General features: G+C 41.7%; 1 protein-coding gene across 2 annotated transcripts in view; it reads left to right on the top strand.

Annotated features, from left to right (window-relative positions):
• The first annotated feature begins 3,348 nt into the window (after positions 1-3,348).
• The window catches only part of LYPD6 (LY6/PLAUR domain containing 6), a 160,309-nt gene continuing 143,499 nt past the window's right edge, over positions 3,349-20,158 (top strand). Inside the window, exon 1 of one of the 2 annotated variants that reach the window (XM_070070936.2) lies at positions 3,349-3,614. The gene's annotated coding sequence lies outside the window, so the exon portion shown is untranslated. The remainder of the gene's footprint in view (positions 3,615-20,158) is intronic. The other variant, XM_051848698.3, reaches the window with a different exon arrangement.

The raw sequence follows: 20,158 nt of genomic DNA, 5'->3' as shown, positions 1-20,158 counted from the left end.
TCACTAGTGATACTGGGCACCATCTCAGGTTCTCATTGTCATCTGTGTATCTTCTTTGGTAAAGTGTATGTACAAATCTTCGCCAATTTAAAAAATTCGGTTATTTTCATATTGGTGGGTTTTTGGGTATGCTTTATATTTATTGATTATAAGTCTTGTGTCAGATATGTGTATGATTTGCCCAGCTTATGCCATCTTTTCATTCTCTTAGCAGGGTTGTTTGTGGAGCAAGCATTTTAATTTAAAGGAAGTCTAATTTATTTATTTTTTGCTATGGGTTCTGCTTTTGGCTTTGTATCTTATTTTCCAGCCCTGGATTTTTATATGTTAAAATTAAAATTTGTAAAAAAAAAAAAAGAGAACAAATTCCCCCTAGCAATAATAGATCATCTATAAATAATACATTAGCTGTATCTCTTAACTGTGAAATTAAATAAGAAGACATTAGATAATTTATGCAGGAAGAACCAAATGAGAGTTAAGAACGATGAGACAAGGGTTTAATGATAACTTTTAAAACAGAACTAAAGTCGTTTAGATCTTTTATAATAGTAGCATGTAAACACATGAAGTAAAATACTTCCTGTGGGTTTCAAATAACCATTCATTTATTTACCCACTCATTTATTTTAAAATTTTTATTGAGCACCTAGTTTGAACCAGGCACTTGTTTGGTATGGGAGTACAGAGATGAATTTTATGGGAGACAGAACTTTTAATAAATATGTCAACAGATTATAACACAATGTGTTAAGAACTGTAACTGCTGTATGTTCAAAGCAAATCATGCTTCTTTTTGCACATGTTGTGGTTTCGTCACACTTATCTCAGTCTGAAATTATTTATTTCTGTGACTACTTGATTTAAAGTCTCTCTTTCTTATGGGGAGCCACAGTAACATAAATATGATATAGCAAGAGCTGGATTAACAGTCATTGAATGAATAAAATGCTTGCTATTGAAGTACACAGGAGGAGAGGCTAATTCTGCCCCTGGCGGTTTTCAGGACTTCATTAAAAGATGACATTTGATGTGAATCTTGAAGCAGAGGTAGACACTTGCTGTTGGAGGCAGGGGAGGCTTGCAGAGAAAGACAAGGACAACGTCCCCACTCTGAGAGGTCTTAGACACAGACTTGTGCAGCCTAGGGACACAAGTTGCCGGTGGGGCAGCGCCATCCCGCCTAAGACAGTGTGGGGGCAGGAGATGAGGCCACTATGGTAGGCGGGGGTGGGACTGGAAAGGAAAGGCCGGGGCTAGGTGTGGACTTCATAGCAATGGTGCTGGGAGACTGAAGGATTTTAGGCTTGCTGGGGACGAGCTGCCATAGGTGACTCTCAGGTACTTGTAGAGATGGCAGTGGGGTGGCCAGCTGGAGTGCAGAACAGCGAAGGCTACAGCTGGAGCTCTGGTGCAGCGTGGTAAGGGTCTGACAGTGGCGAAGGAGATGTTGAGGAAGTCTGAAGGCTGTTCTAGGAGACAAAATTACTGTGCTTGGTGATGACAGAGATGCAAAGGGTGAGGTAACAGAAAGATTTCAAACATTTTAGCTTTTCTGATGCCTGAGGAGTACTGTATGTTAGTGACTAACATAATTTTTAAAAATGATTTTTCTGATCAATATTAGATGTTCCTTAGAAAATATAATAAACTGTAAGGAAGAAAACAAAAACTCATCCATTCTGAGAACAACTGCCAACACTCTACATACACACCTTCCGTGCCCCTTTCAAAATGCATTTTTTATAAATAGGTCCTAAGGATTTCATCTCTACCAGAAACTCTGGTCTCATGAACTGTAGTAATATGTTGAACTTCATCTTGAACCTGAATATTAAGTTTTGACTAAACTATGCACTGAATCTTGTCTAATGCAATCAACTAGGCCCATGGATAGAAAAGGCTGAAAAGCTATTTCTCTCCTGGAAACAAGAGCTGTGACGACACCCATGACATGCCCTCATTAGTCACAGATGCTAACCCGCAGAGGTAACCTGCCCAGACACCGAGGGACACTTCCAGGTTCAGTTTCATTAACTCATATTAATTCATCCAACGTGCTGAGCATAGCAGGAAGACAACACAGCAGCCATCTCCACATTGTATGGCTAAAGGTCCTACAAGGGAGCTAATTATTTTTGTCCACGTGAACCCTGAGCTTGTGTAAGCTGTGCACATAAATTAACAGAGAAAAGCTTCCTGAGGTCATGGAGCTGTTGATAAAAATACCCTAATCTAGGCTCTTGCTAATAGAGGGCCAGACAGACAAGGAAGAGGTTTATTTTATTTTATTTTTTTTTACATAAAGGATAAGGATGTTTTTACTTTGACAGATAGTAGATTTGGGGGAAGAGCTGAGCCAGGGAGACTGAGAGGAGGCCTGCAAACAAGCTCCAGTTCAAGAAGGGACAGAGGCGCAAAGATGGACCCGTGCGATCATCTGGGAGGGTTGCGTAGCCCTGCAGGCCAGCTCCAGAGCAGAAGCAGTGCTCTGGGTGCCAAGCTCTGGGTGCCAAGCTCTGGGCCACCGCGGAGTCTTTCCTCCAGACCTTCCTGGGCACATTCCCTGGACAGGCCATCTCCCTGCCTGGCGCTTCTCAGCGGGGAGGAGCTAGTGCTGGGCTCCACTTCCACACCTAGGCTCTAGACTGAAAAGGCCAGGGGCGGCCAACATGATTTACAAGGAAGAGAAAAATCAATATCCCCGAGAGGGTTGTGGGAGTGGGCTTTCCTTGGGGGAAAAGAGCTTAGCAGCGCTTGGAAGAATTATGCTCTAAGCTTTCCCCATTGAAAACCATAACCTGATTCCTACTTCCAAATAAGGACCTGACTCCTGGGGTCTCCCCTGCTCTCCCTCTGTCCTGCCACCTCTACCCCCACCCCCGCAGGGGTCTTCTACTGCAAACGTCAAGCGTCTTTTGCCAGCTCTGGTTTTGGAGCTTCAGCTCCGACTATTGAGTCCAGCGGTTTCACCCGGGAAATGGCAGGGAGTGAGATTTGACCGGGACTGACACACAGCCGCGGGCGAACGTGAGACCGGCGGCGAGGCAGAGGCCGGGGTGGGTCGCGCACAGGAAGGAATCGGTGCAAGCTGGGGAAACACTGCTCGCTCTGGACGCTCCCTGGGAACAGGCGTCCCAGCAGGTCCCGAGCCGCCCGCGTTTCGCCGGCCGGAGCGCCGCTCCGGGGAGCCCCACCTGCGTGGGGCGGTAGGCTCCCGCGGGCCGGAGTTTGCAGACTTAGCGTTCAGGCCGACTCTCCGGGCCAATGAGCGCGCCCCGCGAAGGACTCGGCTCCCCCCGCGCGCGCTGATTGGCCCCGCAGCCCTCGAGGCCGGGCTGGCCGGCCACTGCTGCGGGCGGCGGTGGCGGCGGGGTGCGGGGCGCGAGTGGGAGTGGCACGGGCCCCCCGCCGCCCCCGTCCTCCCCGCAGCGCGCTCTCCCTCCGCCTACCTCCTCCTCCCTCCCTTCCTCCGTCCCTTGCTCCCTCCCTGCGCTCCCAGGCTCCGGCCGCGCGCTGGCGGGGCTCCGCATTGCACACTCTGGGGGCGCCGCAGTGTTCGTGGGATGGGGCAGCGGGCTGCCGCTGGCGGCCGGAATCCGCGTGCAGCCCGGGTGAGTAGAGGCGGGCTTCCCGGGAGAGCACAAAAGGGGATACGGTCGGTGCCAGCGGCCCCTGCCGTTGCGGGCCCTGGGCCAACCCAGGGAGTGGGTTGGGTCGCTGGAACTAGCCCTTGCTAGGACAGCTCTCTGGGGCTGGCAGAACTGGGGTCCCGCCCTCTACATCCCGCTCCAGTGTTTTGCCCAGGCGTGGGCAGAGAGCACTGCGCGCAGCCTGGGCAGGTCTGGAGGGGTGTGTGCGCGCGTGTATGTAGCGCTGGCACGCGGAGGGTGGGATGGACATGTCAGGAGCTGCCAAGTTCAAGGCTGCAGGAATCTTTTCCTGGAGTAAATCAGCACCTTCCCAGGGCAGAAGCGTGCGTGCACAAGGAACTCCGGCCTCGGGGAGTTCCCAGGCGGTGGAGCAGCAGCGCCCCACATGTTGCTGCGGGGGGCTAGGGGGCGGCGGCAGTGGCCCGGCTGCGCCCACCTGGATCAGCTGTGGGAAGTGCTGCTCGCTCTGGGCAGCTCCCGGCCTCTGCGGGATCCCTTTCTAGGCCCTTCGACCACCCACCCCGACGACCCGGGGAGGGGGCCGTCCACCTGGGGTCGGGACTTACAAGGGGCTGGCCTCGGCGACCTGTTTTTCTTTCTGGTAACAGCAGTTGGGCCGATTCACGTTTGGCTAAGCCTAAAGCTCTCTCTGTCGCTCTGGTCAGCTTTCCTCGGAGCCCACTACACCCCTGTCCACCTCTCTGTCCCCTGTCCCTCTAGGTGTCTATCCTGTGATCCTGTGCCTCACCAACAGGTTCAGAACTTGCTGCCTGTACGTGGTTATATTCAGGGTCGTTGCTGACATCTTTAATGTTACAGTCACTTGCCATCGTATAGGAGACTCCAAAGACTAGTTATAATTTGGTGGTGGTCGTGGGGGCTCGCATTGGGGAGGTCTTTGGTAGCAACTAGCTGGCAGAACAGCACTACCTTCCAGAGTGTATGAGTTAAAGAATGTTAAGCGTTTCCCTCTGGTAACCTACCCAAGGTGTGACCTCCAAAATTCAATTTTCTTTGTGGGAGGCAAGGGAGTTTAGATTCTCCAGGGGAAAGCTCATTTCTTGTTCAATTGACTCACGGCGGCATACACTCTGTTCTGCTCTGCTCTGGCCAGCCATTGCAGAAGCCATGATATTATTAGAGCAATTCCCTTAAAACCATTACATTTCTTTCCAGTGAGAGAAACTCGAGGTAGCTTTTTAAAATTTTGGATCTGCACCTTATTTCTCTAGAAGGCATGGATGATTACTGTGTATGTGCTTACGTGTTCCAAGTTTGCAAAAGATATTTGTGCAATCGTCCAAGAAATGGCTTAATGCACAGTTATGTTAAATCGATTTAAATGTAAAACATCTCTCTGTTTTCAGTTTTAGTTTGCACCTCAACCGGAGGCAGCAGACTGAAACTGGACTTAGAAGGGGCACCCTTGTTTAAACAGAGGCTTACAGAACTCTAGTCCATAGAGTGAGCTTTCTGAGCTTGGAGGCACACAAAGCCTGTTAACAACCCTGAATCGCTTCTTACAAAAAAAAAAAAAAAAAAATCAAAACCAGAAATGCTTCTAGACCAAAATCCATGGGGCTAGATTTTTGAAGGTGTTGACAGTCATTGTAAGATGAATGTTTATAGCACAGAGTGCATGAATACCAAGTTTTAAAAATACTTTCAAAGATTATATCGTAGTGAAATCTATTGTAGCACCTGTGAGGAAGTCATATTTGTAATGCTTCCATTTTACAGGCAGCACAACTGAGACTCTCAGAGATTGATTTTTCCAAAGTGAAAAGCAGAGTTTGAAGTCAAGGGTTTTCCAAATTTTCCTCTCTCTCCTCTCCTCCCTTCCCTAATAATGCTGGGCTACAGCTTTGGAGTTTACTTCTAATTTCTGCAACTCTTTTTACTGCTCAACCCATAGCTTCAGGGACCATTATTCCTTCAAAAGGGTTTGCTCTCCGCTAAATATCACTTAGTTCCTACCAAGGTCTGGGCTGATAAAGATTTTTTTTAAAGATCTATTGTATTTATTTGAAAGTCAGAGTTACAGAGAGGCAGAGGCAGAGAGAGAGAGAGAGAGAGAGAGTCTTCCATCTGATGGTTCACTCCCTAGATGGCTCCAAAGGCCAGAACCGTGCCGATCCAAAGCCAGGAGCTAGGAACTTCTTCTGATATCCCACACGGATGCAGGGACCCAAGGACTTGCGCCATCTTCTGCTGATTTCCCGGGCCATAGCAGAGAGCTGGATCAGAAGTAGAGCAGCCAGGACTTGAACCTGCCCCCATGTGGGATGCTGGCACTGCAGGTGGCCCTAAGGGCTGATAAAGATTTAAGGAGAAAACTCACAGTGATTTTAAGGGATTGACCTTTTCATTATATTACAAGTATTTTTACTTGTAGTTTATTAAAGAACAAGTAGACAAGAGCTTAAAGAATGATGCCTTAATGCATGTCATTGAGTGCCTGTCTATACTACTCTATATCTGCTTTAGGAAAATCTAGTGACTAGTAGTAGCAGAGATATTTGAGAAATATGTACATTTCCTACTTTATAATCAGAAATTCTTCATAAGCTCTGTAGATGATGGACAGGAGGAGACATTGATTAAAGAGAAATCATATTTTTACTTATGTAGGTATCAATAAGAATCCTGCTGTTATCTACCTATCTGATTGTTAATTGCAGGCTACCATTTGCAAATCTTGTCTTAGAAAGTTATTGTTTTCAATATATAGTTGTGAAATTGCATATTTATTATGATGAATGGGATCAATATTATTTGCATTAATGTGGCTAAGTGTTGAGTTTACTACTGTGTCTTGGTTAAGTATGGGCTTTCGATCCAACTCTTGGCTTCACAAATACTAGCTGTGGGACTAAGAATGTGATTGAATTTCTGTGTGTTTCAATTTCCTTATGTGTAAAGCATGAATCTTTATGCAGTTTTTCGATGTATTCATTCAGCAAATATTTAGTGATTGCCTATTTTGTATCAGCTCTGCTGTAGGTGCTAGAGATAAACGGGCAAACTCTTGAAGATGAAGTTTACTATCTAGCATCTGAGATCTTATGACATGATTCATGTAACATGCTTAGCGTGGGACATCTCACCGAATAAGTGCTCCATGATTGATAGCTATTGGTATCATTCATTCATTCGAGAAACGTTCATTGAGTGCCTACTCTATTCAGTATTAATGTGTTACCAGATGTAACACAGATTGGAGAACATAATGATGAATGACATACATGTCACTTCCTTTCAATTAAATATTCTAGTTGGAGAAGAGACTCCAAAGAAAGATATTAAATACATAATAAAAATGGAAATAAATACTTGAAAATACAAAATTACTCGATAGAAAGTGAGAAATATGTAAGTTACCTTGGGAGAACTCATGTGCAGTAAGAAAAATAAAGGTATCATACACAAACTCTCAAGGCGCTAAATACATAGGGAAAAAAATAAAAGGAATCATATAATTAAAAAGAAATATTTGAAGAGTCAAGTTATTAAAGTGAACCTATGGAGGTTGACAGATCCCAGACATCATGGAAATTGGGTAGCCAAATATGAATTTGAAAAAATCCTTGCTGTGGGTTTTTAAGCAGTAATGGAAACCTCTTAAATGCAGTGAAATGAGAGTTGTGGAAGCACTTGGATTTAAAACTACCAAACAAATAAGCAGAGATAAAATTAGGTAAAATGGAGAGTAAGTGACTTTTTTGCTACTGTTTTTGCTGAGTAATATACCTGTATTCAGGCTTTCTCAAGCAGTATGGACACTGTTGCCAATAGTTCATGTGGCAAATGCTCAGGACTTTCTGGATGTAATCAACAGACTCGACACAGATGAATCACCAAAATAAAATGGCCTTTACTCGAGGGTGTTGAAGAAACTTGGTCTGTGACAACTGTCTGTGACAGTTGTCTGTGACAACTGTGGGTTATTGGCTGGTGTCCTAGGGGCTTCTGTGGGGTGGAGTTGTTTTACAAATACCAGTGGGCCATCAAACTGGAAACATGTCCCTGTGGACAACTAGATCAGTGTTCAAAGCAAACATAGATTACAGGAACTAACAACTTACTTTGGGGAAAGGAGTATTAGAGTTGAAGGAGGGAAAAAACATATTGCTAAAGAGATTTCAGCTAATGCAATATTTAAATATTTCACAAAGCCCAGTCAGTTTTACAAGCCTAGTCCCCTCCCTATTTGTGATTTTTTTGTTGTTGTTGTTATAAATGGGAAACCAAGCAAGAAACTAGCAACAAAAGGAGGCCATTGATAGGTACTTCTCTGAGTGGACAAATAGACTCCTCCAGGAGCTTGATAGCAGATGGGCTTATTTAACACTCTTATAGCAGTTTGGAGGTGATGAGCAGTTGTTAAGGGTCAGTAACAAACCAAGCTGCTAAAATAGAACTAGAGGAAAACTCAAAAGAAAACTGAAATGGGAAGAAAAATAATAGAAGATGAAGGTCAAAATGGAAGATTGAAGAAAAGTATACTTGGGAGAAGCAATCCCAATTACATTTAAAGGAGATGGTTTTAAATTCTACTCCCATTAACAGCCAGCAAAGCTGGCTAATATTTTCTCTGCTCTCTCTAAAAAGAACACAAAAAGCAAAAATGTGCCCGCCAAGTTAAAGCAGAGAGTAGTATGTGAATCTCTGTATTTGTGTGATGCTATTTTTTAATGTGTAAATGGGTAAATTTACATAAATTCTATCTGTTCACCTTTCTGTATGGAGAGAAACACATCAAAATATTAATAGTGACTATCTATGGGTATAAACCTGATTTCTATTGTCTTCTTTTACATCAGTATTTTCCAAATTTTGTTCAATTAACATGTATTGGATTTATCAGAAAAATGTTATGAAGATATGATTTAGTATAATAACTTCAGATTTCATTTTGTCTTAGTAATAGTAAGAAAGGCTTCTTTGATAATCATATTTCTGTGTCTTCTGAAAATCTGTAGTTGAATATTTTTTTCTGTTTTTCCCCTTTGAATTGCCTATAAGGGGCGAGTATGTTGAAATTATGTCTATGGGGCCGGCGCTATGGCTTAGTGGGTGAGGCCTCCACCTGCAGTGCCAGCATCCAATATGGGCACCAGTTCTAGTCCTGGCTGCCCCACTTCTGATCTGGCTCTCTGCTGTGGCCTGGGAAAGCAGTGGAGGATGGCCCAAGTCCTTGGGCCCCTGCATTCATGTCAGGGACCTGGGGGAAGCTCCTGGCTCCTGGCTTATGGCTTCGGATTGGCGCAGCTCTGGCTGTTGCGGTCATCTGGGGAGTGAACCAGTGGATGGAAGACCTCTCTCTCTCTCTCTCTATCTTTCTCTGCCTCTGCCTCTCTGTAACTTTTCCTTCAAATAAATAAAATGAATCTTAAAAAAAGAAATTATATCTATATCTATTTAGTAATATCCATCTGGTTACATAGATAGATACAGTATTTGAGATTAGGGATTAGGAAAAAGTGTGGTTGAAAATGAGCTCCTCTGCTTTCTCAGCTAGTGGTCCCGGGACATCTGAAGGGATTCTGTTTTTGCCATCACTTGGTTATGGCAAGTGTATGTTATGGCAGCATATGTCCCCTGTGAACAGGGTCTAAGTCTGTTTCTTTCCTTTCCTTTCTGGCACTTGGCAGTCTCCCAGTAAATACCATTGAATGTTTTGAATTGAATGAAAGGACTGAAATCTTCTATAGACTAGGAATTTGAAATAAGAAGAGTGGCTAGGACCCATTCTATCATCTGAGGACATATGATTCACCCAAGTGTTAATCTAATTATGTGTCAGAAAGTTTACCTGACATTCATTGTATCATATGACCCCTGGGCTTCAGAAAGTGGTTTATGTTGGCATCTTGCATCCTCTGACTGGTTCTCAGCTTTTGATCCAGGTCCTGCCACTTGCATCAGTATGGTTTCTTATTTCATTTTGTTTCTGTGGGTTTTTTTGAAAGACAGGATTACAAAGAGAGAAGGAGAGAGAGAGAGAGAGAGAGAAGAGAGAGTGCTTCCATTTAGACCAACAATCAGGTCTAGATTAGGCTGCAGTCAGGAGCCAGGAACTCCATCCTGGTCTCCCACCTGGGTGGCAGGGGACCAAGTACTTAGGTCATTTTTGATGCTTTCTGGGTGCATTAGCAGGAGGCTGGATCAGAAGTAGAGCAGCCAGTACTTAACCAGCACTCCCATATGGGATGCTAACTTTGCAAGTGGCATCTTACCCATTGTACCACAACATCAGCCTCCCCATGTGATAGTATTAAGAGCTGTGACTATGGGCTGGCATTCTGGCCCAGTGGGTTAAGCCACCCGCTGTGATGCAGCATCCCAGATGATTACTGGTTCAAGTCCCGGCTGTTCCACTTCTGATCAGGCTCCCTGGTATTGAGCTTGGGAAGGCAGCAGAAAATGATCCAAGTGCTTGGGTCCTTGACACCATGTGGGAGACTTGGATGGATTTTCTGGTTTCTAGTTGTGGCCTGACCTATCTCTAGCAGTTGTGGCCATTTGGGGAATAAATGAGTGGATGGAAGATTCTTTCTCTTTATCTCCCTCCCTCCCTCCCTTCCTCTCTCTTTCTCTCTGTAACTCTGCCTTTAAAATAAAATAAATACATTTTCTTTCTTTTTTTTTTAAAGTTCCACTTTGTCTTTTAACTCCCATTTCTTTCTTTTTTTAAAAAAGATATTTGAAAGTCAGAGTTATACAGAGAGCATAAGAGTTACGCAGAAAGAGAGAGAGATCTCTCATCCTCTGGTTCAGTCCCCAAATTTCTGCAATGGCCGGAGCTGAGCTGATCCAAAGCCAGGAGCCAGGAGCTTCTTCTGGGTCTCTCACATGGGTTCAGGGGCCCAAGGACTTGGACTATCTTCTACTGCTTTCCCAGGCCATAGCAAAGAGCTGGATTGGAAGTAGAGCAGTTGGGTCTCAAACTGGTGCCCATATGGGATGTTGTCACTGCAGTCAGCGGCTTTACCCCCTACATCACAGCACTGGCCCCTACATTTTCTTTCAAAAAAAGAGCTGGAGTATTTTGGACAGTGAGATTAGTACCATTTTCAAGGAGGTCGGAGGAAGCTGCCTTGCTCCTCTGGACATGTAGAGGCTGTAGCAACAAGGCACCACTTATGAGGCAGAGAATGCGCCTTTACCAGACACCAAATCTGCTAGCCCTTTGATCTTTGGCTTCCCAGATTCTAAAATGCTGAGCAATAAATTTCTGTTGTTTACAAATTACTTAATCTAAGATATTTTGTTGTGGCAGCCTGAGTGGGCTAAGGCAAACACTAACACTCAATTCTTAGAAGGAGTCTAAGAATCACTGTATACTGTTCTTCAACATCAGCTTTATAATATTGTGACGAAACAGGTTAAGCTGTCATTTGGGACACCCCATCCCATATCGAAGTGCCTAGGATTGAGTCCTGCCTCTGCTTATGATCCAGACCCAGGTTCTTCCTCCTATAGGACACTCTGGGAGGCAGCAGATCATGACTCAAGTCCCTTGGTCCTTGCCAACCATGTGAGAGGCCCAGATGGAGTTCCTGATTGCTGGCTTTGACCTGTTTTGGCGCTGTCTGTTTGGGCATTTGGGGAGTGTACCAGCAGATGGCAGATCTCTATCTCTGATGCTCTGACTTTCAGATAAATAACATTTTAAGAAAATATTCATGAATATACCTGATACTGTCAGAAAGAGTCCAAGTGGAACAACACAAGGTTTTATCATATTCTTTTATGAAATCTGGTATGTACGTTATAGCATGCAACTGTTATTGTCATTCCTCAAGGAAGATAAGAAGGAATCAGATAGGAGCACTCAAATGATCAAGTCCGTGTCCAGGATTGAGAACCAGGACTGAGGGGAAGTAGCTGTTATGGGATAACAATGAAAAGAGAAAAATTCTGGTTTGGAAAGATGAAGTCTTAAAGAACAGGACCCTAGTCTTAAATTATGAAGGCCGCTGCCTACTAAAAAAGTCTTCTTACGTTCAATTAATCTGATTGTAAGACTGTGATAAGCCAATACATTGGCCACCAATAACTTGAAGACTACAAGGCAGGAACTCACACTTGCCATCAAGCGTTCCTCTTTGAGGGAGTCTTTAAAAAATAGTTCCCAGGTTATATGTTATGAGATAAGATCTATATTGGACAGGTGCAGGAGCCATCCTGAGTTAGAGCCCTGATGACCCTAGGAACTGCTATCTCCTATAACAATTCCGTAGATGAAGCTTCTGGAATTCCATAAGGAATGTGCCTAGAATCCAGAATCACAGCCCAGAGAGAAGCCACAAGCATGATGTCTTCATGTGGTAATGTGAGTTTACTCCCAATCAGGGATCATAGTGTAACTGGATACTATGACATTTTTACTTTTATCAGGTTGACATTTTTTCCCTTATTAGATTGGTACAATAGACACATGAAGTCAAATTCTCATAGGCACAGTCACAAAAAACGCCATCCAGAACTACAACACATCTGTTGATAATTGAAAACAAGGAATTTTTATAAAGTAATTAGCTCAAACAGAATGTAATTCCTCCATCTCTTGTCTTCCATTTCTACCTGCTCATCCTTACTGTCTTTTGCCAACACTATATAGAATAATGTTAAAACTAGATTCAAAAGAGGTTTAGGTGTATGCATGAATACTCATTACACAAGAAATCACAAATGAAAACCATCACAAATGAAACTACTGGATGCAAAATCTTCATCTATTGACAGTCATTTTGGAAATCATATGTTTAAAATTCAGTTTTCTTTTTTGAGAGGGAAGAAGAGAGAGAGGCAGAGAGAGAGAGAGAGAGAGCGATCAAGCGAGAGAGAGCATTAATCTGCTGGTTCCCTCCCCAAATGCCCAAAACGGGTCTGCCTGGGATCAAGGCCTAAGTTAGGACCAGGAACTTCAATCCAGGTCTCTCAAGTGGGTTGGCCCAAACTCAGTTATCTGAGCTACCACCACTGCCTCCCAGGGTTTGCATTAGCAGGAAGCTGGAGTCAGGAACCAGACCTGAGAATTAAACTCAAGTATTTCAACTTGAGAGGCAGACATCTTAACTGCTAGGCTAAATGCCCATTTCATAAAACTTCTTAAATCCAGGATTGTTATACTATCTGTGTTTTATTACAAATTATGATTTCTACTTGAATTATCAAATCAAGTATCTCTAAGCATTCCAAATGACTAAATAATAATGGAGTTTATGTAAAGTGTTTGGTAAGATTTTGGGTGAACAATTTAAAAAATATATTTCTTAATGTTTTAAGCCTTAAAAAGCAGGAGAAACAAAGATCACATTATTTTCTTCTCATTTTTCCTGTTTCATTACCAAGTAGTGTAACAAATTAGCAAATGCAGATTATGTAAATTTCCATTCATGAGTATCTAGAAATATTTTTATATCATTAAAGTGATTTAGATAATAGGAATGCTTATTTGCAATTATAATAGCATTTATTGCCCTCTACTTTTTATTTGTGTGGCTTTTCATCTATAAGACTTTACCTGATTTTGAGGTATTATGTTAATTTTCCATAGCAGAGAGGCAGTCTAGAGTAAAGCTTGGAGCTGTCATGTGTTGTAATTCTAGTCCCAGTAGTGGCTGCCTATTGACCTTCAGCAAAGTAATTAATTTCCTCCAGTTTACCTGGTTACTATTAACTAGCTGGTTGACCTTTAGCTGGTGGCGTCATCTACTGTCTGTGCATTATTTGCTTCAACTACAAAATTCAAGGCGCTGCCCTCACTAATTTCCAGATGAGTAGGAAGCAACATATATTTTTTGATATTTAAATCTATCCATTGATGATGATCTAATAAATAATTTTGATTGGGTCAGGCACTGTGGTGCAATGTTTATGCTGCTACTTGCAATGCCTGTATCCCATATCTGAGTGTTGGTTAGAGTCCTGCCTGCATTGCCTCTGATCCAACTTCCTATTAATGTGCCTGAGAAGCAGCAGATGATGATTCAAGTGTCTGAGTTCCTGCTGTCCGTATGGGAGAACTGGATGGAGTTTCTGGCTTTAGCCTGGCTCAGCCCCAGCTATTGGTGTCCATTTGGAGTAAACGTGCACTCGCTCTTTCTCTCTCTCTCATCACTCTGCTCTTGAAATAAACAAATAAGTCAACTTTTTTGATTAGAAAAATATGATGTAATTTTGGTATACAGACCAAACTAATTTAAATAGACAAGAGTGCTTGGCTTCTAAGAGCATGAGATCTACAATAAAAGATCCAGCATATCTCACCTGAATTTTTTATTTTCTCGCTATATATTCTTCACTCTTCTTTGACTTGATTATCCATGTAGAATACATCTAGAATTTTTCCATCTTGGAGAGCAAAAAATTCACTGTTTCAAGTTTTCTAAAATGTTAAAAATACTGAATTTAATAGAAGTAATATCCTGAATTTTTGTGTTGGCTTTCCATAGAAGATCAAAGGAATGGTATTAGAATTAAATAGTTTTTTCTCATGTATAATTTTATAACTTCATAGAAGAATTATCTTTTATTGAATTCTTTTAATTTCAATTCTCAGTAACCCAACCAAGTGGATTCACAGAAACTCTTGCAGCAGTTCTGGCTTATTCTGTCAGGTGTATTGTTGGTTGGGGAATGTCCTCCCTTCCATTACTTCCCAACTGACTGTTTTTTGTTGTTGTTGTTGTTTGTTTGTTTGTTTGTTTTTGGTCATTCAAGGCCTGGGTCAATGTAGTCTCCCCAAAGAAGTATTTTTCCTGATTCCCTTATCAATGTAAATTTTACTCTTTTACCAATACATGAGGACTTCAAAAAGTTTGTGGGAAAGTGGAATTAAAGTATAATGCACATTTTTCATGGACTTTTTGAAGATCCCCAACTTTTATTTTGTAGTGACATGTAATTTTTTTATATTCAAGCTTATCATTTGCACAGTTACTTTTCTTGGAGAAATTGCACAAGCATATTGTGTTGCATAGGGTAAGCGTTCAAAAATATTTTGAATGGGATGACAGCTTTCATAAAAAAAAAGCTATAAAGATCTAGAGAGAATCAGAAAGGATTGGTTTAGATGGAAGGGATAGATTTTGTATTATGTGACAACTACTACCTAATTTTGATCTCTGGATGTCATATAAGAAGACATGAATACTATAAGTTATGAAGATTTTCCTACAAGATACTGTCTTTTCTTCATATCCTAGAAATATCTTCTAGGTATTGAGGATATTGATGAAGCAGACTATAGGATCTGAGTTGCACATGACCTAGGTATGACAGGTGTGATGTCATCAAAAGTGGAAATAAAAATCTGGATACATCACACTTTTGTACTAAGCTATACTGTGTTTTTGAATGTGTATAGGTAATTTCTACTTAAAAATCAGACAAGTTCAGGAAAAAAATAATCACCCCCTTTCCATCACCCAGACTTAATTATTCACATATAATTTTTTTACTAGGTCAGATTCTGGCTACCTAGTTACACATATAGCATCTGTTGAGTGTCTTCAAGTCATATCTTAATATAATAACATAAGGGAAAGTGTAGCAAGCATGTTATATATAGGTAAAAATGTACACTGTCCTTCTGTGTTATTGAGAAACTCTTTCATGAACTCTCAAAGGCCCCTGTTTATAGAAGGGCATAATGTTCATAGTTAAAGCTGGTGCTTTTTAAGCAGAGCATTAGATAAGGCCAAATCTAGGTAATTTATAATGGTCACTGTTCTTCCTATTCATTGCCATAGATTGGGATCACAGACACATGATTTAAAATTTGGTTTAGGAAGCGCCAGGTGAAATGTGGCTAGATATACATCAACTCCCAGTTCTGAGAAGCAACTTAAAGTTCAACTTCAGTTACCATTGTTGTTATTCATTGGTACAGGCACACCAGGCAGGAGAAAATTAACATGGTGCAAATTTCCCAGAAAAGTTATTTAGAGGCAACGAATATCACAGAATGGAATAGCATTTTAAAGAAATGTGTTATCAGTAATGGTAATTTCTTTTTGGTTTGGAAAATATGTGGAGAGACCTTTGCTATAAGGGGTAATTTTCAGTGAGGCCATGCCTATTGAAGGAAGGTAAAGCTATAGTGTCTACAAGGCATTGTGGGCCAACAGGTAACCTCATTTCTTGTAGCTCCTGGGCAGTCATGACCATTGCATGTGGGCTTCAGATCCCTTCAGGAGAAGCAGCGTACAGGGAAGCCTGAACATGGAACATGGAGAGGGAAGGAATTCAGAGAAGAAGCTAAAGAATTCTTTCTTTTTGTTTTGTGTTTTTTTTTTAACTTTTATTTAATGAATGTAAATTTCTAAAGTACAGCTTATGGACTACAATGGCTCCCCCCCCCCCCCATAACTTCCCTGCAACCCACAACCCTCCCCTCTCTGGCTACCTCTACCCATCCATTCACAGCAAGATTCATTTTCAATTCTCTTTATATACAGAAGATCAATTTAGTATATATTAAGTAAAGATTTCAACAGTTTGCACCCACACAGAAACACAAAGTGAAAAATATGTTTGAGTACTAGTTATAGCATTAATTCACATTGTACAGCACATTAAGGACAGAGATCCTACATGGGGAGTAAGTGCACAGTGACTCTTGTTGTTGAATTCTTTCTTAAAGATTTATTTACTTGAAAGTCAGAGTTACAGAGTGAGAGAGGGAGAAACAGAGAGAGAGAGAGAGTGAGAGAGAGAAGAGGAGAGAGAGAGAGGGAGAAAGATATCTTCCATCCAGTGGTTCAGTCCCTGGATGGCTACAACAGCCAAGGCTGGACCAGTCTGAAGCCATGAGCCAGGAACTTCTTCCAGGGCTCCCATATGGGTGGCAGAGACCCAAGCACTTGGGCCATCTTCTGCTGCTTTTGCAGGCTATTAGCAGGGAGTTGGATCAGAAGTGGCAGCTTTTCCTGCCATGCCATGATGCTGGGCCCCAGTTAAGGACTTATAATAAGGAAAGTATCACCTACTTCCTAATCAATTTCAGAAAGCTTTCTGATCCTACCAGATTCCAGGAAAATTTCTAAAATAAGCAGAAATACAATTGAGAATAACCACAAAGCTCCATTTGCCTTAAATGATCTCCCACTGCTCCCATCCTGAGAGCCACTCTCTTGGTCTGTCATTGTCTCAACTCTAGAGAGTGGGAGGTCAATGTTAAGTAGCTTCCTAGAGGGAATTAATGAATGAATCCAAGCTCAATAATTTATTGATCAAGCAGGCAAGCAGTACTTGAGGGAATATGAGTCCAAGCAGAGGAGTTAAGACAGGGCCACACAGGAGACAACTTTTCTGTGGCAAGGTGTGGGTAGACAAAGAAAAATATTGGAATTTTTACTTATTTCTCACTTTATCTAAGCACTCATCAGGTTATTTGCTGAACTATCAACTACTAATTAGTTACAGGAGTTTGGACTTTGGCCAATCCATTTAACAACTTTGAACTTCACTTTCTTCATTTGCAAATGATTGTGCATGGTCAGCATTTTCAGAGCGACATCTGCAAGGAGAGACCCTGATTCTGTGGGTGATGCAGGAAGAGAAAGGTGCATGGTGCCAAAGCCAAGAATGCCTAGGAAACACAGGGTTAAATCATATTTCTGGTTTCTTAAATTACAGGACTTTTCGAGCTTTTTAGTAACTAAATGCACACTCTAGATATCTGAGAAGAGAAATAATATTCAGTGAATCCGAAACCTGTTGGACAGTGGTACACATTTTGAACCCTCATGTTGAAGGTCAGTGTTTGGAGCAACACAAAATATTGTGCTATCTGATGTCTGGGTTTTTAAATTCTGTGAATCTACAATTAGATAGTTTATCTGTTTTCCTGTTTCTTCCCAAGCTACTCTCTCACCTCTTCCCTCCAAGAGTTTTTGTCAAAATGTACAAATGTACACAAATGTACTCTGACAGAAAATGCATGCATCTATTTTAAGAGAAGTACATGTTGAGGTAGTGCAAACTTGCAAGCTCCTCATTTTCCCCTTTATTTTTATTTTTTTAGGCCACATTAATTCACAGCAGACAAAACACAAATAATGAATTCCCTATGCTTGTGCTCACATGCACTCTAGCAAAAATATTGAAACATTTACATTAATAAAGACAATAATATTTCACAAAGAAAATTTATAAAAGATCCAGACTTTATTCTGCTAGAGGCATTTTTGAGCAACACAGTGTAACTAATCCCAGAGCTGTAACACGAAGATGAATACATGATTACTGAATATATACAGAATGCACACTCTTCTTCCCTTCATCTTCAGGATTACTGAAGATTTTTATAATACTTCACCACAACAACAGCAACCTGCTTGGTTTCGGCCAGATTCATCCTTGGCTTGATGAGGAGCTGGTAAAAGCTGAGATGTTTTGTGGGGATGGGTGAGGGGAATGGAGGCAGGTATAGCATAGATGTCCAGGACATAGTATGGCCAGATCTGGATTGTATCTCCTCTTGAAGAAGTGGCTCCTCTTCCAGAGCTTGTTGGGTGTGGAACAACACAAGGTGATCATCTGCAATCTCTTGTGTCAGAAAGAATAAGTGAGGATTCATACTAGTGATTTTTACATTGTAATCATCATAGTCAGTGAATTCTCTGAATCTCTACAGGTAGCAGATTTCTCACAGTGGCCTGTAAGTTTGATTCCCTTTATATGTTTTTAAAGAAATAACTTACTAGGTAATGCTTGAATACAAGATCTAAAATCTGATAACTTCCATTTTATAATTAATTGAAATGTACACATTTCACTATTTAAAAGGTCTGGATTTCTGTACTCTGCCCTTGTTTCCAATTTTTAAAAGTCTTAAAATTTTCCAATGTTTGATTTCAGACTCACCTCTGATAAAACCTTAGTATTCCTATTTAGCTTTTCTTGTTTAAAAAATTGGGATCAGTTGTATACATTTAATTATATATAAATATGTATACATGTTTTTTTTAAATTTCAGTTGCATTTTGAAATTTAGTGAATAATTAATAAATGTTTTTCTCAATTTACATAAGCTATATAATGATATTGGCTTGATTTGGAGGCCTCATCACTGCTCAGTCTCCTTAGGTTGACTTGGAAGGGATTCTAAACTGACAGTTTTCAAACTTGGCTCCTTCATGTTTAAAGGCCACCTTTTCTATTAGCTTAAAACATACAAATGATGCTTTAGTCCATCACTTATCACAGGTCTTGGCATACAGTAACAATTCAGTAGATATTTGATGAGCACTTAGTTAATGAGCAGGGCTTATGATTGTCCCCACTTCCATGCCAGTAGTGTAACTATTAGCTGGCATCTAATGCTATTTATTTTTTTTTTTAACAATTTAAAGTAGGTATTTTTGGTAACTCACGTGCTGAGTGCTAATTATTATTTAATGTTTATTTACCCTATTTATTTTTAAAGATGTACAGGTAAGCAAGTCCTGCATAGAAAGCTTTGTGCAGATTTCACCAAAGCAGATCAGTTGTGTCCATGTGATTGCTGCTGTAGTGTAAAACAACTCTGTGAGCTTGAAAGGGACCTGAGTCCTCTCACGTAGGACTGAGATGTACTTTGTGAGACCGAACATACGTGCTGTGAAACCACTTGGTAGGATTTGTTTTGGCGTGTTGCAGCATTTCCCCTGTGGAATGCTCAAGCATTTTATGGATGAAGGATTTACATAAAGCTTTCTTCATAACCTTCAAGTCCTCTTATGTGAAAGAGAACATAGTTTGCCTTTGGTCTGTACTTGATTGTGGTGCTTTACAGTAGTGCTTTGGATGTGTAGAAAGGATGAGACTTCTCAACCATTTCTCAGACTCACTGACTAGGTAGTCTCTGTTATTAAAGATTAATTGCTTATGGGGTCGGCGCCGTGGTGCAGTAGGTTAATCCTCTGCCTGCAGTGCTGGCATCCCAAATGGGCACCGATTCTGGTCCTGGCTGCTCCTCTTCCAGTCCTGCTCTCTGCTATGGCCTGGGAGGGCAGTGGCAGATGGCCCAAGTGCTTGGGCCTCTGCACCCACATGGGAGACCTGGAGTAGGTGCTTGGCTCCTGGCTTCTGATCGGTGCAGCTCTGGCCTTTGTGGCCATTTAGGGAGTGAACCAACAGAGGGAAGACCTTTCTCTCTGTCTCTTCCTCTCACTTTCTATAACTCTACCTCTCAAATAAATAAATAAAATTTTTAAAAAAATTATAAAAAAAGATTAATTGCTTGGGAGATGACAGGGCATCTTGGTCAGTTCAGGTTGCTGTAACACATTACCATAGGTTGTGTTGTTGAAACCATAAACATTCATCTAAAGCAGTTCTGGAGGCTGGGGAGTCCAAGATCAAGCTGCTGGAGTCTGGTGAGGGCTCCTTGGTTTACAGATGGCTGCCTTCTTGGCAGAGAGTGAGAGCAAAACAGAGATACAGAGAGGGAAGATGCAGACTCTTTCAGTCCCTTCTTGTAAGGACACTAATATCTTTCATGAGGGCCC

This window comes from Oryctolagus cuniculus, chromosome 3 (genome assembly GCF_051225735.1).
Source record: "Oryctolagus cuniculus isolate XC-2025 breed Fujian yellow rabbit chromosome 3, ASM5122573v1, whole genome shotgun sequence".
NCBI lineage: Eukaryota > Metazoa > Chordata > Mammalia > Lagomorpha > Leporidae > Oryctolagus > Oryctolagus cuniculus.
The sequence above is the reverse complement of the archived record's forward strand: the minus strand, read 5'-3'. Positions and strand labels throughout refer to the sequence as shown.